Below are 10,413 nucleotides of genomic sequence, written 5' to 3' on the forward strand. Positions count from 1 at the left end.
GATAAAATTGATTATTCTAGCCAGTCACTTCAATGCACTGCCTTCTCCGCCTATTTGGTTTTTAATTCAGAAACTGTAATGATGGACGAAATTTGTAACACAAGACAGGGACATTGTAGTAGTGCGAACGAGGTTTTTGTGTACCAAGCACGTATTGCGTGCTGAGAATAATAGGCTTACAGCAAATTTAGATAAAACTTGGGTTTCACAAAACCTTTCGAACAAATATTTTGCTCGACTTCAGTGAAAATGTTGGCTTCAAAATAACTACAATTACTTTTGTGTAGCATATATTTGCGTTTTGAGTGATGGATGCAATGACGAAGGATATTTATTAGCAGCCAGTAAAATGTTTTCGAGAAGTAGGGAATATTCTCGGTCATATTAAAGCGAGCCGTCCGAACAAACGTCTTGGCGCCGGCCTACAACGACTCGCTGCTGCGTATGGAGCAATGCGGACGTAATTTGCCTCTGTACGTGATACGATACAATAATGATTCTGAAATGTTACCAATAAGTAATTTTGTAGTTTTATTAACAACTTTCTCTCGGGAAGTTTCTTCGCAGTCCTACAGAACGAAAATACAGCAGCAACTACATTTTTCGCTACGCAGTCGGCAGTTTCACACCTCTTATAATATTTTATTTTTTATCTCAGAATACTTTTACGTTCCCAAAATAAAAGCTGCAGCATATGCATCTGTAAACTTTGAAATGTTGATATATTTTTCTTTCAGTCCAATTACATTAGTGATTCTGTTACTACCACAGGTTAAAGTGAAACATTTTCCTCCAAAATTTCTTGTAACGTTAGTTTCCATTTTTTTTCCCTAGCAGCTAGTGAGAATTTTCTTTTGGAAAGTACTCCATCATATTCTAGACTAAAAACAGAGTTGCCCAATAATATGTTCTGAATTTTTACGACGATTTGAAATTATCACTATAAAAAAACCGGCAATGCTGTAAAACGGCGAGATGACCTTGAAGCCCTATTTTCGTGCCGGCCACTATAGTGGCTCGGCATCCCTTTTGGCGTAGCAGCCAAGCCCTGGGTGAAGGAAATTTGAGACGATACAGTCTGTTCATGATTCTGACAAACCTGTAGCTAGAGTACCGAAGAGTGACTATGAGTTGCGTAGCGACGAACGCATAAGTACGTACTTTTATCGATGTGAACTGTCCAGTGTACTGGCTTATTGGTCTTGATACCGTATACAATCGTGATTGGATGGTACAGCGCACAGCACCCTCACGTTGTGGAACCATAGCTAATAGTGTAATTCACTATACTTTCTTCACAAAACGTGAACCGATTTTTACATAGTGTACCGAGTATACATACTTTAAGCCCTCTGTCTTCTTCCCCTGAAAAGACTTCTGTCAAACTAAACATGATTTACGTTTTGTACTTTGACACCATTAAACAGGTTTGTCCGTTAGTCTAGACATCTGCATCTGAGTCTGCATCTGCACTCCGTAAACCACCTTACAGTGTGTGGCGGAGGGTACTTTGTGTACCATTGTCACTTCCCCCTTTCCCCAACTGTAAGGTAAGTCGGTGTAGCAGAATTGTGTAGAGAGGATTTGTTGTCACTAAGACCTCACCTAAGCATTACTGGTTTGCAGGATAAAGACGGAGATCTGAAATCACAGTTAACTGGTTTCAAATCAGATGCCCTAAATTATTTTTATTGTTAATCCAAATAGCAATAATTGTACATTACCTGCCAAATGTGCTAACAAAGCCATGGAAATGTGAAAGACCACTGATCCAACAGAGACATTATTAGTTCTAAAAGAGCATTGAAGCAAGAGAAACAGGTCTAGCACTTACTTTTGATGATATCCCGATTGGGCTTGGTTGGTATGTCTTGTGACAGGTTTCATGCGAGCCTCCACGAGACCTCTCCTGCCAATCTCTTCTTATCAGAGAAGAACTACCAAACAACGTTCTCAATTATTTGTTGGATATATTCCAGTCACTGTCGTTCCCTACAGGTTTACCATCTACAGCTTCCTTTAGCACTGCCACACTTATTCCCCAATGTCTTAAAGCACACCATGTTATCCTGTCTCTTCGAGTAAGTTTTTTTCAAATATTGCCTTCTTCGCAGGTTCTGCGTACTATAGCCTAATTTCTCATCTAGTTAGTCCACTCAGAATTCAACAGCCTTCTGCAACGCCACATCTTAAATGGTTTGATCATCTCTTTGGTTTTTCCCACATTCAATGATTCGCTTACACACAGTTATAGATTCTCAGACATTTCGCTTGAAATTAAGGCTTATGTTTGATACAAGCAGAATTTTGTTGCGAGGAAGATCCTTCTTCTTGTGCTATTCTGCTTCTTACATTCTAGTTGGTTCCTTCCTTAGGTGTCACTTTGCTTTCAAGATAACAGTATTCTTTTACTTCGTCTACTATGTAGTACCCAGCTTCGATGTTAAATTTATCTACCGTTTCATTTCTGCCACTCCTCAATAAATTCATCTCTCTGTGGTTTATTCACGGTCCATATTCTGCACTTATTCCATTCAACAGATCCTGTAATTCTTCCTCACTTTCACTGCGGTTAACAATGTCATCAGCGAATTTTATCATTTACTTCCTTTCACTCTCACATTTAATCCCAGTCTTAAATCTCTCTCTAGTTCTCGTCGTTGATTATATCTTGGCTTTTCATTCTTATTGTTCCGTCTTGGTTCTTGTTCATATTGTACACTGGCCTTTTCCCCACTGCTTCGCCATTTTATGCATTCAACACATATATTGACAAACCTCCTCCTGCTCTGTGTCCACCTCTTCCCCCCTCTGTCTATCCACCTCATCCTCCCTCCTCCATCCATCTATCTTCTTCTCCCCACTCACTCTCTGTCTCTTCATTTCCTCCTACCCCTCTCTTTGTCCATTTCCTCCAACACCCCTCTCTAACCATATCTTCCTCTCTGTCACTCTGACCATATCCTCCTCCCCTCTCCCTTTCCACGTCCATCTCCCCTTCTTCCATTTCTGACTGACCAATACCCTCCAACCTTCCCTCTCGCTCTGTTCATCCCCTCGTCTAACCAACTCACCTGTCCCCAGCCATGCTTGCTGGCACGTGATACAGTTTAATAAGGCAGACCATTAGTACTCCCCACAATATACCTGTCATGCAAGGCAGGCTACATATCAGGGGCTTCAAAATAATTTATTTGCCCCTGATGTATAGGCCATCAGGCGAAGCAGATCGATAAAGCAAGCTGATACTACTCCAACACAACATATCTGACATGCAGAGCAGCCTACATATTGGGGCCTGAAAAACCATTTCTTGCCTCTGATATGAAAGCTGCCCCGCAAAGCAGATTAATGTGGCAGGCTGATACCGTTCCCATACAACATGTCTATTTTGCAGGGCAACCTACACTTCGGGGACTAGAAAAAATGTGTTTTTGCCAATCTCTACTCACACTGGAGCTAGAAGTTTATGAACACTACAGTGCAGACACTCGTAAAGCCTGCTGTTTCTGTGCCAGATTTGGGTGAAATCGAGCTTGTGGTTTGAGAGGAGATTGCTTCTATGTATATATATATATATATATATATATATATATATATATATATGATTATCCACCTTACCCTACAGCTCATGACTATTTTTCTGAAAGCTTCAAACACCTTACATCATTTTTATTGACAGACACTTTTTTCTGGGTCAACATATCTTATGAAAGTATCTAGATTTTTTAAGCCTTGTCTCCATTATCAAGACAATGTGAAATGTTCCTTTTGTGTGTGCTTTAGAGATTCTGTGGCACAGTGTGAATTATCAGCTGCGGCCATTCTTGGTCGTCATGTACTCTGTGCAAGATAATTTAGGCGATGTTCTGTTCTGCAGATTTTCTCAGAAACGCTTATTAGTGAGCATAGGTTCATTCTACGCACTACTGTGTCCATGTAATCACTCCAAATAAGGATCGCCAGCTTCAGTTTGACCCACGAGACAAGGTTAAACTTTTCACTACTCCAAGGTCAATAACTACAAGCCTTGTGGCTATCCATCTACTCTCAGTAAGATTCCGAGGTTCAGCCACTTGAGTGGAATGTGTTTACCGCTAACAGTTAATACACCGCCTCCAACTGGCTGCTAGCAATTTCCGCCGATAATATCCACGACAGCAAAACAGTAATACGATAGAGTTCAAAATCGACAGGCAAAAAAAGCTGCAAATAAATTACCTCACTCAAATTTGCACGGAAACAAGTGAGACTCATTGGATTCAGCGATAAACTTGCCAAGTCCGTTCCGATCAATAAACACCTCCGTCCAGCTAGGTATTTCACTCTACAATCTTTGTGTATTGAGTGTCTGTTCACTAGCTAAGAGACAACACACACACACAGGGAACCTGAATGACTCACCCCAAAGTCCACGCCCACCGCCAGAAGTGCACTTACGAATCCTATCAGTTTTTCGTACTGCACGAAATAACTCGGTTGATCACGAAGTATCATACGCTACGAAAACACCTCCTCCACTCCAGTGGGCAGACGGCTTCTGTACCCTGCGACGACTCGTCAATTTCTCCGGCTCCAAACCGCCGTGCTAAATTATGTAACAATCAGAATCAAGGACAGAACGCAAACATTTTCATCGGCCATTTGCTGCTCCCTCTTAAAGCGCTTCTGTACGATGGTACTTTCTGTCACAAACACAGCGGGTGTTGGGTGTTGGAAAACAACGGCCATCGTGGGAAATAACTCGCCTCTGAACCGGCCTCGTAAGCCCAGATCAGTGCCCATTTATGAAGATTATGGAAAAATCTGCCCAATACATCTAGTCTAGAGAAAAACATCTTTCTATGGCAAACACAATAATCACAGGAACGAGCAAAGAGGTGCTGTCCGGAAACGATATGTTACGGACGTCAGAACTACCTCTCTGGTGCCTCTGTCTTTCCTAAAGCACAAATGATCATCCTCTAAGTGACTCGCTGTTTTCTTTTCCAGTCTTCCGTATATTATGCTTGTTAGCAACTTTGATACATGAGCTTTTAAGCTTTCTGTGCGACGGTCCTCGCATTTATCTGCCTTTGTTACTTTCAGTAGTGTGTGCATGGTATCTCTTCGGAAGCACTAAAACCTCCAGTCTCATAACATAACTTGAATAGTCGTTTGATTGCCGTTAGCTGCCTACAGCCTAATTGTATGGACTGCAATTTTTTTCTGTGTTAAATGGTAGTCCGTTTATAACCGACCATTTTACTGAAAACTCCATTTACATGTTTCTTCTGCTGGCACATCTCTGGCGTATATTATTAAGACTTTTGCACCACAGAACAACAAAACATAAGAAGTAGAAGGTCCATATTATGATACGGAAGCATAACAGGAAACAGCATTCCTAGTGTACTGGCAGCGAACTTTGAGTACGAGCAAAATATGGCACGTAAATCCATATTTTTAATTCAAAATACGCCATTTAGACGATAATTTTTCCATTTACCCTTTACGGATGGACCCCATAGTCTACCAGTAAAGTACCTGCTTGGAAACCAAAAGGTTTTTGTGCCGTTGCAAAGTAATACTTTCGAGATGTGTCAATCAAAATCTAAGATTAACTTTTCGTAACTGTGACTCACATCACGTAAAATTTTGTAAATGATGTCGCATTTTGACTGTAAAATTATTTATTTGCCAAACACAATATTGCAATGTCGACCGTGGAACCACCAACAAGTGGAAATAATTGTACCTTAGCACAGGTCAAAATCATCTGACATGACATCACACTGAAGTTGGTTTCATCGCATTATGTTCATGATTAAGATATCTCGTTGTACTGCACTCTTGGAATTGCATTTTGAATATATTGCTCGTATTCTGCTTTGTTTCGTAATATTTTATGCAGTAAATGATTCCATATTTGTTTTTGCTTCACCTAAGATAGGGGCTGGTATCATCGCACAGTTTTCTGCGGATTCATGCACATTAGTTCCTGCTTACGAATCCGGGTGTCACCTCCTTTCTAGCAGCCTTTGACAGGTTTATCATTAAACTTTATCACATCTCGTTACGGAATAAATACGTATTTTTGCTTTGAGTGGTGTTGCTTCTTGCCACTAAGTACGTTTTGTAGTCTTAGTGAGTGAGGCATTCTTCTCTGCAAATGCTAAAACGCAACAGCAGTTACGCAAATAAGTTCACACGCTATTAACAGGTGCTAAGGACAATACATTTTAGCATAAATTAATGTACTACTGTCATTCTCCTTTCCAATTATGATTTAAAAACAAATAACACACACTCCCATGCTTTCATTCCTGGCTTTACTAGTAAATTCGCTATAAATACAGTATACTAAATGCAGTAGCATCCAGTACGGTGGAAGTACTTTCACACTATACCACAAAATCCTATGTACAAACATGCATTTCGATGTAGAATATTTTTACTACAAACTCTGCAACTGACACTACAAAGCAAACTCAGGGGCAATAAGCATCATCATTTAACGCAGAAATACATACTCATACCGTGACAATATGTAATAAAGTTAAATACTATTTTTTTCAAAACAGATAACATGGAGTTCTCCATCAAACGCGAGAAAGTACGAAAAGTGAATGCGAACAAAAATAATGCAGAATATGAGCAATATGTTTATAATGCATTTAACTCTAGCAGTTCAGAGCATTATGCGACAAAACCAGCTTCTGTTTTATACGAAACAAAAAAGTACGGAATCGTTTACTTCACCAATTATTAAGGATACGAGCAAAAATCAAGTAGAATACGAACAACATACTCACAATGTAATTTAAAGAGGCCAGTACACACAGGAAGCCGTAATCAAGAACACAATGCGATGAAAGCAGCTTCCATTTACTATAGAACGGAAACAAATATGAGAGACTTTAAATCACCCAATACCAAACCGAGATGATGAACTGATAAACTTGCAGCGCTCCATGTGGCCTGGCAGCGAACCTAGGTCATATTACCGAATCCCTACGTGAGTTTCACCTACTTGATTTGCACCGCCAGCCGAGAGATTTATTATGTTCTTTCGCTGTACAATTGGAGAGCATTTACAAACAAAAGTAATAGTAGCGACACCTGTGGCTAAACGTTAATGATTATTTCCAAGTCAGACTTTACACAAACAGACTGAGCTGTGAAAAATGGTCTCTAGGTCATGTAAATATGATGTAAACTCGTCGCCACTTGTGCCATCAAAGTCATAAATATGAAGTTTCTTCAAAAGAAGATTTTGATGTGTATCTAACGTCACTGGTAAGTCATGGATTACTGCAGCTGGTGACTTCTACATTTTAAATAGTTCAAATGGCTCTGAGCACTATGCGACTTAACTTCTGAGGTCATCAGTCGCCTATAACTTAGAACTAATTAAACCTAACTAACCTAAGGACATCACACACATCCATGCCCGAGGCAAGATTCGAACCTGAGACCGTAGCGGTCGCTCGGCTCCAGACTGTAGCGCCTAGAACCGCACAGCTACTCCACCGGCTACATTTTAAACATTATATTATGTGGTCTACACAATTTTAAATATGCGCCTGTAGTATCAAGCTTCAAGTGCCCGATTGCACTGCGTCGTTTTTGTCTTAATTTCTTGGGAATGTTAATTTGAAAAACATTCAAGAATAAAAAGTAGAGATTCCATATTTTTTCAATAAAAGTGTAGAATCTCACTTTATCTATCCAGACATTCACTATTTAGCATCTTCAAAGTCAAATATGACTTCCAAATTATGTATTACAAGTCAAAACAACTAAGTGATTGAATGAGAGGCTGTGGAGAATCCGATTACATTCTGAGTCCGAAAGTGGAGATACACTATATGATGAAAAGTATCCAGACACCCCCAAAAACATATGTTTTTCATATTAGGTGCATTGTACTGCCACCCACTGCCAGCTACTCCATATCGGCGACCTCAGTAGTCATTAGATATCGTGAGAGAGCAGAATGGTGCGCTCCGCGGAACTCACGGACTTCGAACGTGGTCAGGTGATTGGGTGTCACTTGTGTCATACTTCTGTACGCGAGATCTCCACACTCCTAAACATCCCTAGGTCCACTGTTTCCGATGTGATGGTGAAGTGGAAACGTGAAGGGACACGTACAGCACAAAAGCGTACAGGCCGACCTCATCTGTTGACTGAGACCGCCAACAGTTGAAGAGGGTCGTAATGTGTAATAGGCAGACATCTATCTAGACCATCACACAGCATTTCCAAACTGCATCAGGATCCACTGCAAGTACTATGACCGTTAGGCGGAAGGTGAGAAAACTTGGATTTCATGGTCGAGCGGCTGCTCGTAAGCCACACATCACGCTGGTAAATGCCAAACGACGCCTCGCTTGGCGTAAGGAGCCTAAACATTGGACGACTGAACAGTAGAAAAACGTTGTGTGGAGTGGCGAATCACGGTACATAATGTGGCGGCCAGATGGCAGGGTGTGGGTATGGCGAATGCCCAGTGAATGTCATCTGCCAGCGTGTGTAGTGCCAACAGTAAAATTCGGAGGCGGTTGTGTTACGGTGTGATCGTGTTTTTCATGGAGGGGTCTTGCACCCCTTGTTATTTTGCGTGGCACTATCACACCACAGGCCTGCATTAATGTTTTAAGCACCTTCTTGCTTCCCACTGTTGAAGAGAAATTCGGGGATGGCGATTGCATCTTTCAACTCGATTGAGCACCTGTGCATAATGCACGGCCTGTGGCGGAGCGATTACACAACAGTAACATCCCTGTAATGGACTGACCTGTACAGAGTCCTGACGTGAATCCTATAGAATACCTTTGGGATGTTTTGGAACGCCGACTTCGTGCCAGGCCTCGCCGACCGACATCGATACCTCTCCTCCATGCAGCAATCCGTGAAGAATAGGCTGCCATTCCCTAAGAAACCTTCCAGCACATGATTGAAAATATGCCTGCGACAGTGGGAGCTATCATCAAGGCTCAAGGTGGGCCAACACCATTTTGAATTCCAGAATTACCGATGGAGGGCGCCACGAACTTTTAAGTCATTTTCAGCCAGGTGTCCGGATACTTTTGATCACATAGTGTATACTTTCTTGCAGTTTCTCTAAACCATTTAAGGCAGACATCGAAACAGTCCATTCATCAAAGATTTTTTTTGTATCGTATAGTATTACAAGCAGCGATAAGTTAAACGTAACAAAAAACATTGCTGCAATACCTATACTCAATTGTTTATTTCTTCGTGCGCAGTATTTCGAGAAAAGTTTTAATGCAAAAGTGCTAGCTTAAATGAAAAGCATCATTAATAGCGAAATTTACCTGAAAGTTTTGCCAGAAGCTTTTGAAATATAGAGAGAACGTGGTCACTTCATTTCCACGGTTCGTTTGCCATTCGAGAAATATAATGGCCAGCCCTGATTTAGAATTTGCCGTTTCAGTTTCCCAGTCAGAATTTCCGATGGAAACAAGTCCTACAGAATTTAACTTTTCCGAGCACCATTGCCGTTGCTGTCAAAACCAGACAGGTTGTTTGCAAATAACGCATTTAATCGTCAGCGATCAGTAAAGGTCAGCTTGCTGCAATACCTACAGACAAGAGCCTGAGCCCTGGGAGCCTGCGTTTTAACGTTGTGTTCTTCAATGCAGTGGAAGATTCAATACAACAAAATCAATTTACTGTTTGCGGCAATAAGCGAATATGTTAATGCACACTGAAATATGTACTGATGCATTTAAACGTAGATAACCAATCAATTGAAGTTAATTTTCAGTAATTAACTGATTTTCTGTTAGTACTGATCACGGACACGCCTACCCAGACACAACAATTTAAATCATGTTATTGATGGGTGAGAATTTTGGCCCGCCATCTTTTCTTGATGAAAATGAAGCTGATAATTATCATTCTGGCGTGAACAATACTTGGGTTACTATGCACTGCCCTACTGAAGATAATACTCCATTATCTACTAACAAGAAATCAAATTACTGATCGAGCCAATTAAAGGAAAACATACAGCTTTATTATACATGACATTTGGGGTTTTACGTTCGTTAGTCCTCATGGGCTTTTATAGCATTGTTTCGCCGTACTTGGAGAGCAACAAAGGAAAATGTGCGAGTAACATTGCAATGATAAAATTGGAAAATGTTTTCTGTGTTCTTTTGTTTCCTGTCTAGATGAAGGAGCTTATTTTACTTAGCATATCTTTGGCGCACAATATGCACTTCGAGCATGCCATAAGTTGAGCGATGATGAACTTTTGTGGTTGGATGGTTGATCTGGGAGAGGGGATCAAACAGCGAGGTCATCTTTCCTTTATCGGATTAGCAGAGGATGTGGAAGGAAGGTGGCTGTGCCCTTTGAAAGGAACCATCCCGGCATCTTCCTCAAGTGATTTAGTGAGAA

Source organism: Schistocerca piceifrons, chromosome 3 (assembly GCF_021461385.2).
Source record: "Schistocerca piceifrons isolate TAMUIC-IGC-003096 chromosome 3, iqSchPice1.1, whole genome shotgun sequence".
Classification (NCBI taxonomy): domain Eukaryota; kingdom Metazoa; phylum Arthropoda; class Insecta; order Orthoptera; family Acrididae; genus Schistocerca; species Schistocerca piceifrons.